At 41.9% G+C, this 21,395-nt stretch overlaps 1 long non-coding RNA gene across 1 annotated transcript; it reads right to left on the bottom strand.

Annotated features, from left to right (window-relative positions):
- Positions 1–488: 488 nt before the first annotated feature.
- On the bottom strand, positions 489–13,495 carry LOC143843239 (uncharacterized). Its single transcript, XR_013233508.1, has 3 exons — positions 13,269–13,495; positions 11,070–11,184; positions 489–744 (listed from the first exon to the last, which is right to left on the bottom strand). It is a non-coding gene; the product is annotated as an uncharacterized LOC143843239 (long non-coding RNA).
- Between the last annotated feature and the right edge of the window lie 7,900 nt (positions 13,496–21,395).

Here is a 21,395-nt window from a genome sequence, read left to right as displayed (position 1 = left end):
GTGAATGTGAGCCAGTGGCCATTCGCAGGTGGAAGTCCGTGGAGGCAGGCTGATGGATCCCAGTGGATGTTGGCCAACTGAAGGCTGTGGAAGTCCCTGGAGGATGCCGGCAGAGGGGAGTCCACAATCCCTGCTTACCGCTGTGTTTTTGCCTTGCAGGAATGCATCCAGCTGGACTTTTGGAGAAGCAGGGACACAAAGAGGATCCAGAGGACATCTCCAGAAATCTCCTTGTGTCTCTGTGCCAGATTTGCCCTGGCAGATGTCACCCATGACCTTCAATGTATCTGCTTTTCATTAAAACAAGCCGTTCTAATTATAATGCAGCCTTATTTATGATTAAATGGCCACTATATGCAATAAACGTTTTTCCCTTTCTCCTGCAGTTTCTCTCCTAATTTATTTTGGATTACTGGAACTTTTCCTATTTTGGTATTTAAATGTTTGTACACAGGTTTTAGGTTTAACATACCCATATCACAGCAAGAACTTTTATTGCTCAATTTGAGTCCTGCAGGAGGACTTACCAGGGGTTCAACAAGATTTTCAGTGGAGGAGCATTTCAGTGTCCCGTCCGCTGGCTCTCCAGCATGTGGTGGAGGCCTTCCTTTGCCCACCCCCTCGCAGCCAGACCCTCCTGCCAACAGATAATAGCCAGGAGCTTGTGCTTTCTCTCTCTTGTGCTCCCAGGCAGTGTCCTCTGTGTTTGCTGCCTGTCTTGTTTTGAAATGGGTGGCAAAAACCCTGAAAGGCAAACGGAGCAGAAGAAAGAAATATGGATTAAAAGCACTTTCTGTGGGGATTCCCTTGGCAATCCTACTGCCAATTTGGGGACACTGGAAGTCACATCACAGACCATGTTCTTAGAGTAGACCAGCCTCCCCAGAAGAGATTATGACATTCAGAATTGCATCTATACAATGGTGTTTTTGCTATTTTTGGGTAAGCCTCTCCTTATACAATTCTCACATGGTTTTCCTTTTGACTGAAATAATCATGCATGATATGTTTTCTCAATGAAATTCTGTATTGTAGCTTTTGAAAGAGGGTTATTTATGCCCCCTCTACATCCTTATCCATTGTTGTTCTATATATTTCTGAAACAGCCTAGGGGGTGGGACGTGTCTGGCTGTCCAAGTTAGAATAGGGCCAATCAGGGTGCAGCCAGCTTTGTCCTGATTGGCCCTGCCCCTGTGGCTCCTGCCCTCCAGCCCTGGACTCTAGCCCCTTTGCTCTCAGACACTTCAGTGCCTGGAGCCAACAGCAGGTGAGAGGGCCCTGGGCAAAGGGTCATGGTGGAGGGCTTGCTAACGTGGGCCTCCTGGCCTGCTAGGTTAGGCCTGCTCACAAGGGCCTCCCAGCCCTTGTGAGCTGACCGCGAAATGTCTAAAGGGGAGGTGAGAGGAGGGGGCATTTTTCTTTCTCCCTGTCTGGGTGTGAAGAACTGAGTTTGGGCATCGGGTGACATAAGAGCTGAGTAGGCCTGCCGACTGCATGCTAAGTAGCTCTTTCTTGGACCTGCTAACGAGCTGGCCAGCCCCCGCCTGCCCCATTTGATTCGGAGGCCCAAAGCCACCTTAAGCTGCCTGGCCAGGGGCCAGGAGAGGGGACCCTTTCAGGGCCTGTCCTTAAGAACGGGCTTTGAAGCTAGTGTTTTAAATAACTCATGAACAAAAAAAGAAAGGGTATACCGAAGTACCAGAGGAAAATGAAAATTTTCTGTTACAAAGGCTACACTTCTAAGTAAGTGCACTCCTGGAAGCAAGTTAATTGAACAGAATGAGACTTACTTCTAAATAAACCTACTTAGACCTGCTTGTAAAGAGGAATAAACCCACAGACTCAGTAAAAGAACTTTGGGGAGGAGTGTCCATGTAGATTCAACGCCACTCAGACAGCAATATGTTCAATGGAAACGCTGGAATGGAAAACCTACCAGAACATTTCTCTCCTGTTGCAAGATCTGAATGTCACTTTAAGCAGAATTCAGACTCCAAGGAAGCGAAATTAAACTCTTGGTCGAAACAGCCAGGTGTTACCCAAACAAGTAAAATGGATGAAGTCCCTTGCTTCCAGAGGAGAAAGTGTTTTTCAGCCAGAGTTGGTGAAGAAGGCCAGCTGCTCATCACCCCACTTGACATGCCACAGTAAACATTTTTGCCTACCACTCTTATATTTGCCAGAGACAGAGTGTGTTGTAGCAAGGATTGCCAACTGCCTGAGAGGAAAAAATATTGTCTCTTTAATAGAAACTTGATGGTATATCAATTCCCACATGATACCATGAAAAGCTTTGGCTGTGTCTTTCAGAAATTAATCCTCTATTAAAGGGATAGAACATTTTTCTCCAGGTCTGTTGGCAACTCCAGCTGGTTTCCCTGGTTAGGGAAAACTAGTTTCTCAGTCCTGTCCTCCCTCATGGAACTTTTGCCAAGGAAAGGCCTGAAACTGGCCTTGCTTGATCATTTTTGGGGTTATCTGTTTCAAAACAAACACAAATTTAATGCATGGATTCTGCTTGGAACATTTAGAAGCCCAAAATATATAGAGAATTTAGAATTTGAGAAGCACCCTTAATAGCTTGGGACTGTTGTTACTGAAAGCAAAATGTCACAGATTCAAGTTATTGGAAGGAAACAACTGAACCAAGATGTTAATCAATATAAATGTGTAGGTAGTATATAGACTTTTGGCAGACTGGACACTTAGAGGAAGGGTCTGCATCCACCAGTTTGTGTATGAGTCTAGTTGAACAAAGTGGGGCTCCCTTCTAACTAAACATGGACTGTTAAACAAATTTCATATACTCATAGTGATTTCTTTTCCTTAAAGGAATACTAGTATTCAGATATGCTTTGTAAATGTAAACTGTAAGAATCAGTAATTTTCTAATAAGCATTACATCATTTGTCAGACACATCCTCAGATTTTATTTGTAGATCTGAAGTAGTCTGTTTGCTTCAACTTTGCCAAAAATGGTTTTGACACTTTTTTTAACCTTACCTTTTGCTTTCCTCTAACTTGACAGGTCTAAAAAGAAAAAATATAATAGCATCTTGTATAATCATAGAGTTGGAAGGGGCAATACAGACCATCTAATCCAATGCCCTGCTCAACGCAGGATCGGCCTAAGACATCCAGGATAAGAATCTGTCCAGCCACTGCTTAAAGGCTGCCAGTGAAGGGGAGCTCGCCAATTCCTTAAGCAGCTGATTCCACTGTTTAACGACTCTGACTGTAAAATTTCCTCTCCCAACCCCGATATCTTGCTGGTACCATTCTACACATAGTTCAAACCTATTATTGTAGGGCCTACCCTCTGCTGCGAACAGGAACCACTCCTTGCCCTCCTTCAAGTGATAATCTTTCAAATACTTAAAGAGAACAAACATGTGCCCTTTCAACTTCCCCTTCTCCATGTTGAACAATCCCAAGTCCCTCAGCCTTTCCTCATAGGGCCTGTTCCCCAGGCCCTGGATCATCCTTGTCACTCTCCTCTGAACCCTATAAATGTTCTCTATGTCCTTCTTGAAGCGAGGCCTCCAGAACTGCACACAGTACTCCAGGTGAGGTCTGACCAATGCAGTATACAGTGGTACTGTGACGTCTTGTGATTTTGATGAGATGCCTCTGTTGATACAGTCGAAGACTGAGTTTGCCTTCTTTACTGCTGCATCATACTGCCTGCTCATATTTAGCTTACAGTACATGAGTACCCCAAGATCTCATTCATACTCACTGCTACCCATCCAGTATTTATGCTTCTCATTGTGACCCAGATGTAGAACTCTTATTGAATTGCATATTGGTCTCATTTGCCCAGTTTTTAGCATGTTCAGATTACATTGAACTCTCTCTGCCTTCTGAAGTATTCGCCACCCCTCCCAGTTAGGTATCATATTTCTAAAAGTGTTGAAAAGATTCAAAATTACATACAGAAATACTAATTTTAAATGTTATTTGTAACTGCTCCACAGAGCGACAAATAAAACAGTAAGAAAGAGGGGGGGACAACAATTGGCCCCTGGCCCTAGACTGACAAATGGAGGGCCCAATCAGGAGGCGCGATTGGCCCCTTGCCCCAAGACTGGCCAGTTGGGAGGTGCAAAGCACCTCCCAACCTGCCCACCCCCCACGTGGTCCACCTTCGCCCCACGGTGGCCATTCCTCAGCTGGCTGCTGAGAGGCGAGGTAGGCCCAGAGCCCCAGGGAAGCTGCCCCAAGAGGGGGGGAGGCCTTTGCAGCCGCTCCAGGAGCTGGGCTGGCGCATCACAGACACACCGCCCCAGCTCCTTCCCCAGCCACGAAGCCAGGAAGCTGGGACGGGGGGGGGGAGCCTGGGCCAGGAGGGGGGTGGAGAGCCCAGGACGGAGCTGGCCAGGGAGGGGGGAGCCTGGCGAGCTCCGTGCTGAAGCTGGGAGGAGGTGGGAGAGGATAAGCCTTCTGCGCGGGGCTTGGAGCCCCGCACTGAAGCTGGGAGGGTGTAGGGGTGGCAGAGCAGCCTACAGAGCAGGGCTCCGAGCCCCACGCTGAAGCTGGGAGGGGATGGAGGTGGCCAGGCTCAGAGCCCTGTGCTGAAGTTGGAAGGGGGTGGGGGGAGCGGAGCACCCTTCAGTGTGGGGCTCTGAGCCCCACGCTGAAGCTGGGAAGAGTGGGGTTGGCCAAGCAGCCTTCAGCATGGGGCTCCGAGCCCCGCGCTGAAGCTGAGAGGGGGTGGGGGGAAATGAGTCGGGCAAGAGAGTGGGGGCCTGGGAGGTTGGAGGGGGGCCACCATGTGGGAGGGCCTTCCCCAAGCCCCCACTACCCACTAGCACCCGCTGTATTTTGGATACAGGGGGTTAATTTCTAGTATTCTACTATTCGGGGGGGGGGCAGGGACAACTTGCACATCTTGCTTTTGGATACACTTCTACCCCATGCCAAATTCTCTGTGTATCTTGTGGTAAAAAAGTCATACCAATTTTTGTTTGTTTGTGGTCTCAAATGTCATTGTTTTTCATAGTACAAAGAAAACAAACTGAGCCTAAGATATGCTTTGATATGAGGCAGAATGTCACTTGAATAAATTCATTCCTGCTTTTTGAATAATTCATACCAGTATGGTTCCTGTACACTTTTTTAAATTTGAAATATTAGACAACTGTCATGAATTAGAAATCAAAAAGTCTAAATTTAACTTTAACATTATTTTATGTTCGGGTATTTTTCTGCCCCAATGATATCTCTCTGTGTGGTAATGTAAATATTCTCTCGGCTGCCAGGATGGGTCTTCAGGTTGTCATGAAGGACTATATGTCTCAACAGTCCTTCACAATGGTTCTCTGGATAATAAACTTATGAGGTAAAAAAAAAACACCCAAAGATATAACTACTGCATGGTATCCTGATGAATCCAACAAATTTTCAGACAACATTAGGGGATTTTCTTGTTGATATGGTTGGTGCACCTGTTGATGCCCTGGATGATTTCTGAAACAGAAAAAGAAGTCCTGAAATGGATGAACACTAACAAGCTGAAAGTTATTCCTGAAAAAATAAAGCTGCTACTGGTAGGTGAAAGGTCTTATCTCGGAAGTAGCTTACGGACTATACTGGATGAGTTTGCACTCCCCTTAAAGGAAGAGGGGAAGACGGGGAAGAAATGGAGATAGTGACAGATTTTATTTTCCTGGGCTCCAAGATTACTGCAGATGGGGACTGCAGCAAAGAAATTAAAAGACGCTTGCTCCTGGGGAGGAAAGCTATGGCAAATCTAGACAGCATCCTAAAAAGCAGAGACATCACCCTGCCAACAAAAGTGCATTTAGTCAAGGCTATGGTCTTCCCAGTTGCAATGTATGGCTGCGAAAGTTGGACCATAAGGAAGGCCGAGCGTCAAAGAATTGAGGCTTTTGAACTCTGGTGCTGGAGAAGACTCTTGCGAGTCCCTTGGACTGCAAGGCGAACAAACCGGTCAGTCCTAGAGGAGATCAACCCTGACTGCTCTTTAGAAGGCCGGATCCTGAAGATGAAACTCAAATACTTTGGCCACCTCATGAGAAGGAAGGACTCCCTGGAGAAGAGCCTAATGCTGGGAGCGATCGAGGGCAAAAAGAAGAAGGGGACGACAGAGAATGAGGTGGCTGGATGGAGTCACTGAAGCAGTCGGTGCAAACTTAAATGGACTCCGGGGAATGGTAGAGGGCAGGAAGGCCTGGAGGATCATTGTCCATGGGGTCGCGATGGGTCGGACACGACTTCGCACATAACAACAGCAATAAAGGAAGAGGTTCATAGTTTGGGAGTTCTCTTGGATCTTGCCCTCCTGTTGAATGAACAGATGGCAGCAGTGACCAGGAATGCCTTTCAGCAGTTTCAGCTCATAAACCAGCATGTGGCCCTTCCTGCCATTTGGGGGCATGCCCTTGTAATATCAAGATACTGATCTACATGAGGCTACCTTTGAAGTATATCTGGAAACTATAGTCGGTACAGAATGCTGTGGTTAGAGTTGACTGTAGTCATATCGTTTCAATCTTGTTCCATGTATACAGACTTTCAGTTTGGTTCTGGGCTCAATTCAGTGTGCTGTTATTGACATCCTGTAGGGCCTAGGACCTACATACCTTAAGGAACCTTAAAGTTCCTCTTCCTTTACAAACCTACCCAGTCACTCTGATCATCCTTGGATACCTTTATTCAGTTGCCCCCACCATCTCAGGCTAGGTGAGGAGTGACCTGAAAAAGGGCCTTCTCTATTGTGGCATCAATGCTTTGAAATTCCCTCCCAAGGGAGATTCAGCTGTCTCTATCAATGTATTTTGCCAGTCGGTGAAGACTTCTTTTGTTTCATCTGGCATGATCCCTATAATGTTTTTGTTTTTTTTGGTTCTCCTTTTACTGTTATGTCTTTTTGATTGAATGTTATATTTTTGTTTATGTGTTTTAATTGAATTGTATGCTTTTAACTGTTTTAGTCACTTAATGTTATTACTTTGTAAACACTGATTGAATGGAAACACACTATGCAATGTTTTAAATAAGTAATAAATGATATCTATATTTAGGTAGGGTATTCTGCCACATTTTTCTTCCAGAAGATAAAAGTACTTTGGTTACCAGACCAAAAAATGTCTGTACACTGCTTGTTACTGTACAGGTGATGGTGTCCTAAGCAGAAAACGTTGTAGAACAAAAAATTACATATAAGTTAGCTAGTTTATCACAAGGGTATATAGAAGATTGTAACACAGCATTTGTAAGCTTTATATATTTGAGACAGATCTTTGCCCTGTCATATTCAGCAAACCCCACCACCATTTTCTTGATGCATTTTGCGCCACAAATGGAGAACCATGGGCATCAGAGACAAAAGCAGGCCAGTTTTAGCCACATGTGGGCATCTACAGAAGATTAAAGGCAACAGTAGCTACTGGGGAGAAAGTGGAATGGCAGAGAGCAGCTGTATCAACATTTGTTTGAACTGCTGGCATGCAATGGAATTACCCACTTGCAGGTGTCAGATGCTGCTTCACACAGAAATAAGCTTCTACCAGCAAGATGGTTTCTCCTCTGTTCTGTCCTTTTCATCTTGACCCCTTGTTCCAGTGGAAAAGATTTCATGAGCAGCAAGCAGAGTGACCTCCACAGAAGGTGAATTAGCTGGTTGCCAGACAAATAAGGCACTCAAAATGACCTCTGAGAAGAAGAAACCTTAATATTCTTAGACCCAGCCACATGAAATCTTCAAGCAGCTGACATACTAAAGAGGAACATCTGCCTTTTATTTAGGTTATTTCTACTTGATTCCTCTTTGAGTGCAGACGGGATGGGTAACAATCAATGATAAACAAATTAAAATAAATCTTAACAATAATCACTCTTCTGATATCAAGAATGTACTGGTTGGCCTTGCATTTAGAAACTGGAATGGAAGCTATTTGGTTGACATTCTGCAAAAGAATATGGTCATTCTGTTAATCTACAATAGAGCAAAAGTGACCTAGAGAGAAGCAACACTACATATAGCTATTTACATAATGCTGGTCCTGAATTAATGATAAAGGTGAATGACAGTAGCAGAATAACAGAAAGTTATGTTACTAAGAATAACAGAAGTTATGCTACTGCCTCTGGGGAGGGTAGTATATAAATTTAATAGATAAATATAATAGATAAATGTAAAGTAATTCTATAATTGTAGCATTGTACCATATCTGCACTAACAAATAATACAGGATTTGGAACTCCTGAATTGTTATTTAATTACTATTAGCAGATGTAGTACCACGTCTTAATGCTGTTTGAATGGGATTAAATGTATATGTATTGTTGAAACTAGAGCCGTAACAACTAAGTCAACCATAATGCTGTTTACAGAACACTGGATCCCCTTTATTGCCTCTGTTAAATTCCTAACCTCTCCTATGAAAACCCAAGTCCTCCTTTCAGGCAGCAGAGGTCAGAATTTCATAAGCCACTGAAGCTGATCTGCCTGTTGCTTCAATATGAAGGCCATGACCTGCTCTGTAATGACATCTGCCACACCTCATGTTTACGACTTCTGTATATTTTTCTTTCTTTTAAATTGTTTTACTATGATGATTCATTTTTTTAAATGATAGGCTTAATCCTTACAAAAGTCACTTGAGGGGGGTTTCTAGACAAACGGTAGACTCTTAGACAAATGGAGTGTGGACAAATGGTAGACAGCCTGTATTGTATGGTTTGTAAAATCTTCTTGACATTAAAGTACTTTTTTGAGTATTATGTCCCTCATCATAATTATTTTATATATATTCTGCAATTTCTGTACAGAATAAGATGCACTGATACTTCTGTATCCCCCCCCCCCGATATTAGTGCGATGCTCAGCCTTGAGCACTCATTTCTTTCCATGCAGAAAGGGAAAATACAGAGGGGAGAAAGGGATCTCCCAACACCCTCCTTTCTCAGGACTCTCTGTGGGTACATTAGAGATAGCACAGGCTTTCTAGGAAGCTTGCACGGGAAGCTTGTACATGTTGAGGATCATGCAGGGTCTTGTTTATGGAATCTAAGGATGCTGCTCTCTGAAATTTTAGGCTTGAAATAGCACTATTGCTCCATGTTTATATTGAACCCAAAAGCACTCTCCAGTAAATTGCAACGTGCTGTTTGGTTTCCTAATGGAGCCCCAGAGAAGCCTCAGTTTCGTATATCAGACTGTATATATTGAACACATCCACCATGACCAGTATGCAGTACAAGTGACTCCCATTTGGATGTGTAGGCATGCAAGGTAAGTCTTTAGAAAAGTCTTGAGTCATTCCTGGGTTGTGCTAGGTCTTAACCTAGACCATTTCCACATAGAGGGCTAAAATGTGAGTGGCCTCCTGCTTGCAAATGCTGGCTGGTCAAGCTTGCATTTGCAGCCCTCCTCACGGGAGACCCCTCCAGAGTTTCCCCTCTGCTCCTTTGTGGCTTTTTGTCTCCCAACAAGGCTGCAAGGGAAAGCAAAATGAACTTCTCCTGCCTACTCTTTGGCTCGACAATCACAGCAAGCCACCAATCACGGCACAGCAGTTATCTTGTGGACTGAAACTTTCTTCCTCCACCAGCCCCGATATTATTTTTAAAAGGAACTTCCACATTGCTATGTGACAATGCCACAACACAGGTGAATTTTAATACAAAAATAACACTTCCACATTGCTATGGAGAAATGGCAGAATGATACAGCATTCCCCCCTTCTTTTGGAGATTTGTGGTGTTTTGGACTCTATGTCTGGGTGGAATTGTGAGAGGTTGAACATGGTAACTGCAGCTCAAAGAGTGCTTCTGTGTGAGTGGTAGGCTTTAAAACAAGCAGCAGACATGCCTGGATGATCAGGGGAAGGCTGCTTCAACCACCCGTCCCCCTCTTTCCCAGCTCATTCCCCACCTCCAGAAAACAGAAACAGGACTGTGTTTTGTCTGCCTGATCTCAAAAAGACTGTGGACATTTTAAATAAGATTTTTTATTTTACCTTTGAGAATGTAGCTTTGTAGGGGTGTAGCTGTCATGCTGCAACATGAACCATGGCATCTTTTAAAAAATAATACTCAGAGCAGGAAATGGACACGGGAGTGCGGGTACAAGGGTGGGACTATACTACAGAGAGACTATTGCACATTTCCCCCTCCATATGGGCTTCCCTCTGGTTGATCACTGTTTATTCACCAATGGGATGCGTGATAAAATGTGGCAAATCCACTTTTTGTGATTTTCCTCATTCCGAGGCACATGGGCAAAACATGGGCCAGCCCCTGGACACCCTCAGGATGCAGGTGACATCATGTGGAAGGGGTTCTAAAATCCACCAGAAACCAGAGACTGTCCAGTGGCAGATTCCTCATGCAGAAACAGTCCTAATATGATAAATATCAGGCATACAAAGAAAAAAAAAGATTACTCAGAGTTTATTGGGCTTAGCCACTATTTTAGAGGAGACATTTGCTGACCCATGAGCCAGGTTGCTAGGGGAAGAGGCAAAAGGGGCAGGGGAGGAGGAGATACAACCTAAATGCCCACTTCACTACTGAATGAAAGAGGTGGGCAGGAAGAAATGCAAACCACTACCAATGCCCCCCACTAATACATGAGCCAGGTGTGTGAAGGTGAATTGGCAGTTCTCCCAACTGTAACAGCCATCATAGAAGAGAGACTTGCAGATTCCCAGGCAATATTCTTCTATACATGAAATGCCTGTTCATTCTTTCTAAATGAATACTTGTTGAAATCTGAACAGTTATTCTGATCAGTGTTCTGGCCCTTTGACAGTAGTAGTTTGTGAGCAAAGGTGCATATCTAGCATATATGATATCCAGAGTGGATTATTTTTAACACTACTCCTCTCTCCTTTGAACCCAGGCCACCCAGATGCTAGTCTCTAGGGAGAGAGGCAGGCAAGTGGATGGGGCTTGGAAGGAGTGTGGAAGTGAGCTGTGGTCTGACAGTGCCACAAGTGATTAACTTCTCTTCTCCCCCCCCCTCCCAAAGTCAAGAGAAGGAGAATGTTTGGATAGTGGAATCCACTCAACATAAAAGATGCATTTCTAACTCAGCTTACTTGTGGGTGGGGGTGGAGTGCACTCACACTCACTCTCCCTTTTCTCCACTGTTGTGTGTGTCTGTACAATAGAGAGACAGCAAGCAAGCCAGCTCTTGAACATTGTGAGACAGCTCTGGGGAGGAAAAAAGTCACAAAATCACCTACCTGTTATCGGATGTCAACCCCTATATCTCATATAGGAGGGCATTTTTCGCTCTGGCTGCCAGGAAGATCTGAGCCAAAGCATTTTTACAGGAATCTCTACCTTGATACACCATTTTTACCCTCTTGTTGTAATTCAGTAGCCCATATTTACAATTTTATGTATGCAATATTGGAGAAATATTGTTTTATTCGTATTTGTACCACAGTGTTTTAATTGTGCTTTGTAATGGCCTTTGGCTATATACAATAAATGTTATCGTAACATATATCATATTCTTTTTTTGTTGATGTGGAGGTGTGGGGAATCCATCGCCTGTACACAGGGCAGACCACTCCCTTGGTATGCCACTGATGAGAAGGCATTTTATACCAAGAAGTTTTTAATGACAACAGAAAAATTGTCATTTTATTTAAAATTATGGGCTTTATTAATGTGTACATATTGACTTGTAAGCATAGAGTATATGTTGTTTCAAGCATGAAAGCAAGCGACCAAATTAACTTTCTCCTCCCTATGTTTGTACTTGTTCATTGCATCCTGCTGCCAGAGATACATCACATTTGAAAACTTGCACCAAAGCATACCACGTGTGATAGATAGACTTTGCCTCCTTCCCTCACTGCAAGTAATAGCTCATCCCTGTAAACCAGTGGTCCCCAACCTTTTTATCACTGGGGACCGGTCAACGCTTGACAATTTTACTGAGGCCCGGTGGGGTGGTCTTTTGCAGAGGGACACTACTGCCGCCTGAGCCCCTGGTCCACTTGCTGACTTCCCACCACCCACTGGGGGGGTGCTGCCAGCAGCAGCTGTGCAGTGCCATGCCGAGGGGGAGCCCCAGCTGCTGGAAAACACCAAAGGTGAGCTGGCGGCAGAGTAGCAGGGCAGCCCCCGAGGCAGCAGCTGGGGAGGAGGATGAGGAGGAGCCATGGCTGATCCACTAACTGATCCATGGACCGGTACCGGTCCCCAGACCCGGGGCTGGGGTCCACTGCTGTAAACAACAAAAAATTTCAGACTGGCAAAACTGTCAATGTGTAATGTTATATTTTTTATTCTTAAATACGTTGTAAGTGCCACCTCACAGGGTTTCTGCTGTGGGGGAGGAAGGGAAGAAGATCATAAGTCACTTTGAGAATCCTTTGGGTAGTGAAAAGCTGGGTAGAAAAAATAAATTTCTTCTTCTTCCCTCTTTCTTGTGTTTAACAATTTTAGTCATGTAATTTATATAATATGTCATTGGAAACAGAGGAGATATGGGCTGATTCTGCACTTACTTTGTCTATTCCATTGTGAATCCTGCTGAATTCAGAGTGATTTGAACTTGGGTTTCCTCTATCCCCCTCCTCCTCATTGAAACAGAAAAGTGTTCTGCACATGATTAGGGAAGCTCAGAAGGGGGGGAGCCAAGCACAGCAGGAGCCTCTTTCTTTTCTTGAAGGAGGAGGTGGGAAGAGGATTGTAAACAGCAGAGGAGGGGGAATAAATCCAAGAGGAAAATCTTTGCCAAGAGAAGGGGCTTCCCCTTTAAGGGAAGCCCTGCAACTGGGGAATGACAAAGCCTTTGAACTGACACCCTGCCCAATCAGGGCTTTTCTACAACATTGAAGGTTCAGCAGCAAGGTATTTCGGGGAAAGCAGATAGCTGCACGCTTACTCATGCCGATTTTTCAAATATCGAGGGTTATATCCACTCCAGGATATCGTGCGGAAAGGTAGGGTCACTCCAGATCAATCATGCTTGTTCCAGAGGGAAATTTTAGATTGGCCAAAATCAGAATGGAAATCGCATTCAGCGGAGTTGGTAGGGATTGAATCGACCTGGGATTGGAATAAAAGATCCATGTAGATTCAGCCATGGACTGCCCATAACAGATTTCAATGATTTCATTGTAATTGTTATAAGTGAAGCTTATGAAATTGCCTCAGTGATATGATGAAATATAAATATTTTTAGATAATGGACTTCTATAGAATTTTTCTTTAATCACATCATATGTCAAGTAATTTTACCTTGATTAGTATTTTTCAAAGGCAAGCTTGATACATACCTTCTATTGATTCCATGGCCTGCAAAAAGATAGTAGTCAGGAAATTGGATTTGCCTTGGTAAAAATGTTTTAACAAATCAATAAATGGCTAATAATTAGTTTAACTATAGCTGCTATTGAATTTTACCTAAAACAAAATTTTGAGGTAAATGGAGAAGCTCCTTTGTAAACATGGACCTAACTTTAAATGAAGAAAAAGGTGCACTGTCTTGTTCAGAAAATAAAGTTTTAACTTCAAAATTCGAGTCATCTTGAAAAGGTCAATCTGTGTTTTAAAGGTATATTTATATGTGAGCACAAAACCCAAGCCCTTGTTGAGAACTCTTTCTTCCACAGCCAAGAGAGGTCTATTAGAAAGATTAAAGATTACTAGGGTCTGCTGGTTCTCCTGCCCCTCTGAAAATCTGACTGGAACCTGTCTGGTAGGTCTCTAATATGATAAGTGAGATAATGGTTCCTCACTAATAGAACTAAATGATTCAGTGTCTGAACTTTAAAAAAAATGCTTGGATTCCATGATCCCAGAATTTAAAACTAAGAAAAGAGTTTTTAACAAGGGTTTGGCCTTTGTGCCCACAGATAAATATAATGCCTTTAAAACACAGATTGACCTTTTCAAGAGGATTTGAATTTTGAAGTTAGAATATTTATTTTCTAAACAAGATAGTACACCTTCTTCTTTATTTAAGGTTAGGTCTAAGTTTAACCTGACACAAGAGGTCGCTGAAATTTCAACATTTGTTAAAGTGTTCTGAGAGATATTAAGCAAAATATTTCCCTTTAAAATCAACTAAGGAAGAGGCAGTTAAAGCACAGAGAATGGCCACTTAGTTGGCTTAATCCTGAGGAAAAAACAGAACATTTCTTTTAAAAATGTAGTTTCTTCTTTCCTAACATGAGTATTTTTAGACAAAAAGGAAAACTTTTGAAAGAAAGAATTCTCCTCAGCCTCCAGAATGAGGTGAGGGGAAAACACAGAGAACAGCAGTGGAGAGCCTTTCTCTGCAGCAGCAAAAAAAGAAATGAGGGAGTAGTGCCCCCTCCTCCTGGTCATGTGATCATTTGGGTGGGAAGATGCCAGAGGGAGGAGGAGCACTCCTAGTCTATTAGAAAGCTTGGAAATCTTTTCTGTGACAGGCCTGCAACTGTGCAGTCCCCATGTCGGGCTGCACAGAAGCCTTGAAGATGAACTGCTCATCTGCATCAGAGAATGGACGTACCCCAGAGGCTACTGCAGAGGGAATGTTTATACATTTTTGTTCTTAACACTGTAGCACCTCATGGTTTAAATACCACATGAGATCTATCATACTTCTTGTAAATAAAAAAGGGGGGGATTCCATAGAATCACAGAGTTGTAAGGGACCTCCGGGGTCACCTAGTACAACCCCCTGTATTATGCAGGACATTCACAACATCGCTCATCCACTGTAACCTGCCACCCCCTTGAACCTTCACAGAATCAGCCTCTCCATCAGATTGCTATCCAGCCTCTGTTTAAAAATTTCCAAAGATGGAGAACCCACCACCTCCTGAGGAAGCCTATTCCACTGAGAAACCTCTCTATCCATCAGGAACTTCTTCCGGATGTTGAAACGGAATTTCTTTTGTATTAATTCCCCTTTAAATATTTTCTGATACTTGCACCTGTGATGCACCTGCCATTTAGGGTAATGAATTTTTATACTAGGATGCAGCAATATTTCTTTGAGATCCTGTTCTATATGTATTTAACATTGATTAAGCTATGTTAGGGGTAGATTTGATTATATTTTAAAAGTTTATAAATCTATCTTAACTTTGACTAATTGCCGTATTTGCCGGTGTATAAGACAACTGGGTGTATAAGACGACCCCCCAACATTTCCACTCAAAATATAGAGTTTAAATTATATATACATTACATTACAGTACCTGTCATTGTCACCATTGTACAGCTGATGCGCAACCACAGCGCCTCTAGCCCACCCCTGCATCTCCCTGTGACCGGCACTAGTGCGCATGTGCGAGCTCTGTGTAGACAAGGGGCGGGCCGGAGCACCGTTGCTTCCCACAGAGCAGAAAGGGCCGGTCACACCAAAAAGGCTGGCACCCGTCTCGCTGATGATGATCACTGCAGCTACGCTGATGACCCGCCGCGGCTGCGCTGGATACCGCGCGATAATGGATGGTATGTAGAATGAGGTGGGTGGGCATTGGGAGGCCACTATGGGCAGCTATGTCTATCCCAACTGAAGTGCACCCGGAGTATAAGACCCCACTTGGAGGCATGTTTTTCAGGAGCGAAAAGTAGTCTTATACGCCAGCAAATACTGTAATTACATATTTAGGAGCGAGCTACTAATGAAACTTTGATTTGTGAAAACGAGAGTGGACTCTGGACCTCATTCCGACATTTATTTATCTATATACAAGGGACCAAAAACTTTTAGTTTATTAAAAGAACTTAGTTGTGCAGAAGTCTCATCATTCCTTTTTCTTCATTTTCATCTTCATGGGATCGACTGGTCTTCAATTTTGGTAATCTGTAGGTGGTGGCTGGAGATCTCCTATATTTACAACCGATCTCCCAGTGACAGAGATCAGTGAACCTGGAGAAAATGACTGCTTTGGAAGGTGGACTCTACAGCATTATATCCCATTGAAGTGTCTTCTTTCAACAAGCCCCGGTCTCAACATTTCCAGATATTTCACAATCCTACAGTAGTCAGAATCCTATACCAGATCATGTACTATCAGGTGAAGGAAGGAAATCCTAGGTTAGACTTCAACTCAGAGCTGCATTTGGCTCATAACATGAGCAAGTAGGTTATTTGGTCTATGTTACCCAGTATCAAATTAGCATTTAACTGAACCAAGGCAAGGTCTTTCCCAGCTTTCCTGTATGTTTACAAGAGTTATCAAGGGCCGTATGTGCCCTTCTGCATGCAGAGTATCTGCTGCTATTGAGGTATGTCCATATTATTGGCTGTCATTTGCTTGACTCTCCCCCACACATATATGGCGTCCTTATTCTGTAGATCAGAGACAAGTTCTGTTCCCTTCAGGTGACCTGCCACTTTTAGATTCTTCAGATGTTGTCTTTATCATATCTTTGCATTAAGAAAATGCTGCCAAAAGTTCAGCTGGCTATTACAATACTAGAAACATGGCTTAATCTGAACTGCAGCATGTACTTTCAAACTTTACTTATTGAGGGAGAGCACAGTTCTACTTTACTGAAATAGAACACTAATGTGACTATATGCTGCTTTTGATTGTAGCAGTCTATTGTGGAGTGGCAATATCAGCCATGCACTAAGAAGCATTAAACTGTGATACACAGGTAGGCTGCCATGCTGTGTTCCAGTTATCTTTCTAACATCTGCAAACTCTCAAAAGACTAGCTGATTTCTCTAATTCAAATCCCCTAGTCAGAAAGTGATTTGGAAAGCTCAGAAGGCATAACACAATGGTATCTCGGTTTCTTCTTCATATGCATTGACAAGGGACTTAAAGAAATGGTTAATCGACACATTTAAACATAAGAGGGAGAGAAAAACAGCATGATACATTATATCTGGAACAGAAGATAAGCATATGATCAGCACCATTTATTTATTTAATTGAATACATAAGGCCTTGGGATAATATCAATATGGTAATTCTTATCCCTATCCCTGGTGACCAAAACTCTGCTTGAATAACAATGTGTTGAGCCACTTTAAAAAGACACTTGCACCTATTCAAATGACATATATGGTAAAACCAACACACTTAACTGTGGAGAGGCTAGAATTGCCAGTGCTGATCTTTCAGTATTTATGTATTGATCTAAATCTCTGTATAAAGCTATATGCTTCATGTAAGTGCTCTTTCTTCTACTTGTACTTTGCCTTTTTCAGTTGACATAATGGCACTGTGACTTTATAGCTACATCATACACTGGAACTGTTCAGAGGGTTGGATTAATCTATGAGTGGGTACAGGACCAAGGCATTAGTTAGCCCTCTCTCCCCAAAAAACATGCACATATGTCTATACATTGCTTATGCATGGGAATGTATAAGGCTATAGTTTCAGACTTCAGTAAGTTATCAGATGGGAATTCTAAACCTGAATGATAATCATTGGCAAGGTCTCCCTGTGCACTCATGTGTACCTAAATGGTTCATAGGGAGAAAGACACTTTCCTTTTTGTTTGAACAATATAAATAACTGGATAACAAAAGCCAACAAAAAGAATAAATCACTTTACTGTTACTTTTGGGCAGGTCTTTGGGAGGTGGCTTATATGTAAATAATAAGAAAACGTGGTTTGCATGAAAGAAAAGGGGACCTGCCCCACCGCACCAATTTTGTAAAAAATAGAAAAAACTATGAAAGACAGATCAAAATGCCTGCAAAAGAAAGTGGAGAATATGGGGACTTTGAGAATACATTACTCAAAAGCAGATTCATTTACCCACTGCAATTTTTTGGGCAAGTTTTTCAGATCAAATGGTTCCATTGATCACTGGCCAGGAGCTGGGTTCCCTTCTTTTTAAAATGTGAATTAGTGTAGCTTTCTGGCTTCTTTGATATTAATGTGTTTCATGTTATGGCAACTACATCACCCCTGTGAAAGAACAAACTCAAACTTTTGAATTCATGCCATTACTTAAATTTAAAAGAAAAATACTTCACACCAGTACACATTAATATCTAAGTAAGAGCAGAATTTCCTACCATGGCTTTTCACTGTATACTATCATTTATAAGAATGGTCCCATTAATCTCAGTATGGTTCTTGTTGGGGAGCACAAGGATAACTCATTTGGATACCTTCCTGTTTTTTTCCAGGTGTGATGAAAGAATAGTTATGGCTGCAATGTGGGGGGAAAAAAACAAACAAAGTTTTTGGTTGAGGACAGAGTGCAGAAAATCTAGGGGGCTCCTCCAAATTAGACATCTAACAAGAAATATCACCTAACTCGGGGCCCGCCACCTTCTCCTCGCCGTCGCCGCCGGGGCCCGCCGCCTTCTCCGCCACTCCCATGACGCGCCATGTGGCCGGCCACCTCAGGCCTGCCTGCAACCAGCGTCCCCGCAGCTCCCGGCCCATGAGGACATGATGCCGTCGGAGACAGGTAGGCCGCTTCCCCCCAATCCAGCGCCGGCCCCGCTTCAGCCTTTTGTCATCCGCTGGGGGGGAGCATTAAGGCTTCTGCGGCCCACGGACCCAGTCCAGGCCTACGCAGAAGCCTTTGGGAGTTGGGCCCAGGTCCTATGGCATCTAGCACCCATTTTATTTTCAATTAAAATGGGCTTTAAATCTAGTCATAGAATAATAGAGTTGGAAAGGATCTCATGGGTCATCTAGTCCAACCCCCAGCACTATGCAGGACACTCACAACCCTATCGCTCATCCACTGTAACCTGCGTCCCCCGTAAGCCTTCACAAAATCAGCCTCTCTGTATGTCTGAAATCAACTTTACATCTGGGATTGGAATATAACCTATTATGATTCAAGAGACTTGTATGTCTTTGGCTTTACTAGAGTTGTGATATGTGTGTGTGTTTAATTTTAATACTAGTTTTATAAACTCAATGGTTATTTATTTATTATATTTATATACTGCCTTCCCTGGAGGCTCATGAAATCTTACATTGCCTAGTGAGCAGCAGTTATCACTTATGCCTTGCAGCTGTTTTAAAACCTAAGTGTTTCTGCTGTTGTACATTTGTTTTGTTTTCTTTAAATACCCAACAGCACTTATGGATTAAAAGTAATGATTTTTAGAGATATATGTGTAATGACTTTGAAATGTATATATTTCATGTACAAAATCATTAGAGGTACACAAAGGGGAATTTTAAAAATGTTTTTTTTCTTTAAAACACAAAATAATTCACACTGAACTACAAAAATGTTCCTAAGGCTTCACACCTGTATGCCACTCAAAAATTCTGATCTTAGAGTTTATGGTAAATTCAATGTTTTTTTTTTAAGGCTAAGAAAGGAAACATCAAAAGGTCAATTTGTTATTTGTAAAAGTGCAAAGTTCAGACAATTATCAATAGTGCCAAAACCAGCCATAAAAGCCTTCATCAATGGGATAACCCGGACAATAACAGAGATTGGACTCACTCATTTGCAGCCTGGTGTGGAACACAGAATTCTAATAACAAGAGTTACTCTTTTCAATGAAATCAGTAATAAATGCAATGAAGAAGGAACTTTAAGTTAAGCCAACATGATGAGCTAGTATTTGGAAACCTGTAAAGAAAATGATCAGAAAGACAACTAAAATGGAATTCCCATCTTGTATGATTTCCTCTTTCCATAGAATAGCATACATAAATCTTTCTTGTACTGAAAGGTACAAAATGGACAAAGAACAGATTCCTTCTCCCCCTCCCATGCCTGAGTACACATATTGCTTTCTTCTTACAGAACTGAGATAGGAGTATGAACAGAAAACAAGAACCACAAAAATGTGTCAAAACTGTAGATCAAATGAAAGAAATAGGCTTCCCTCGGACTGTCTAATTATTTCTGCTGAATATCACAAAGTGTTAGTTACTAACAGGTGAGCCACAGGTGCAGAATTTCAGGGGTCCTTCATGCTAGCAAAAGTCTCATTGATTACAATGGAAGCATTTGCTAAGAAATGTAGCTTATTTATTAATCATCATTTCATAATCATAATTATGTCACCCACAGGAGATTTTATGTCATCTATTAAAGTCTGGATTTAATAAGCAAGGAAGGGGAGAAATAATGAGGGACAAGGGATCAGGAATGACAAGGAGAAATATAAAGAAAGTGAAAATAAATCAAAAAGCTAAAAAGGATTTTATATTAAATATATTATTTAAATTGTATTTAAAAGGGGATAAAATAAAAACCATAAGAAAAAGGTGTAATATTTATGTAATGTATTGGTTCTTAAAAGTCTATATTATAGCAAAGAAATAAAAATTAAGAGAGGGAGGCTTGACTAACAAATATGCTTTTGTTTCCCATTGTGCTGATTCCTCTATGGTTCCCATCAGGGAAAAAAAATCCTGTCCTGGAGGACCAAGCACTCAAACAGCAGAGATTTTACATTTTTTACATTAAATGTAAAGAATTGATATGTGCTGGATATCAAATAGTCTAGCAATAAATCTAGACAAAGCAGAGATTCAACTGAAGAAACTAAGAAAGCAGAATTTTTATTTCTGTATGCAGAAATATAATTTTGTTAATTTAACATGCCTTTTCCTACTGAATGGACTTCGAAATATGGGCTGTGGCCTTGAATCCTGGAACTGGATGCAAAGTATATACTAGAACTAACAAGCAAAGATTTTAATATGTGGTAAATTAACAGAAGCAATTTCAATGGAAAAGGGAGATCCTTGTCACCCCTACAATTCAACCTAACGAATGAGCTACAAAGATCAGACAAAATACAAGGATCAAAGGAATAAAAGTGGATGATGCAGAATTTAAAATGAAAAACTATGCAGAAAGTGTGTTTCTAGCAGTCTTGGATCCCAAAAATCATTATAGTATATAATGGACCTTATTGAAGTATTTGGATCCTTCTGAGGGTCACCAGGAAGAAGATAAAAACGATAATGAAATTTTTAATGCAAAAAGAAGGGGATGTTATAAAGATTATAAAATGCACAGTAGCTCCAATTCCATTAAATATTTGCAAATAAATGTGATTGGGCAAAATTGTTAACTTTTTGAATACATCATGACATATGGAAAGCAGATTATCATGACATATGGATACTAGCAGATTTATCCAGATGGGGAAAAATTAAAATCTTGTAGCTGGGAGAAATTTCTGCAATCAAAATGAATGTACTGTCACAAGTAATTTTTTAATTCTAAATGCTACCTATACATCTAGAAGAAAAAAAAATATTGATACAGTAGCAGATAAACAAATGTATTTGAAACGGCAAGAAACCAAGAATAAGCTTTAAAATATTGCAAGATGAGAAAAAGAGAGGGCGGCTAACAGTTCCAAATAAAATTATATTACCAAGCAGCAGATCTAGTTTAGACTGTAGATTGGTTTAAAAAATCAAAGATGAAAAATAGTAAAACTTGAATCAGAAGACCTAGATGAAGACTTAAACAATAATGGATTATCATAACACAG

This window comes from Paroedura picta, chromosome 1, assembly GCF_049243985.1.
Source record: "Paroedura picta isolate Pp20150507F chromosome 1, Ppicta_v3.0, whole genome shotgun sequence".
NCBI lineage: Eukaryota > Metazoa > Chordata > Lepidosauria > Squamata > Gekkonidae > Paroedura > Paroedura picta.
Note: the sequence above shows the minus strand (reverse complement) of the source record. Positions and strands in the feature narration are given on the sequence as shown.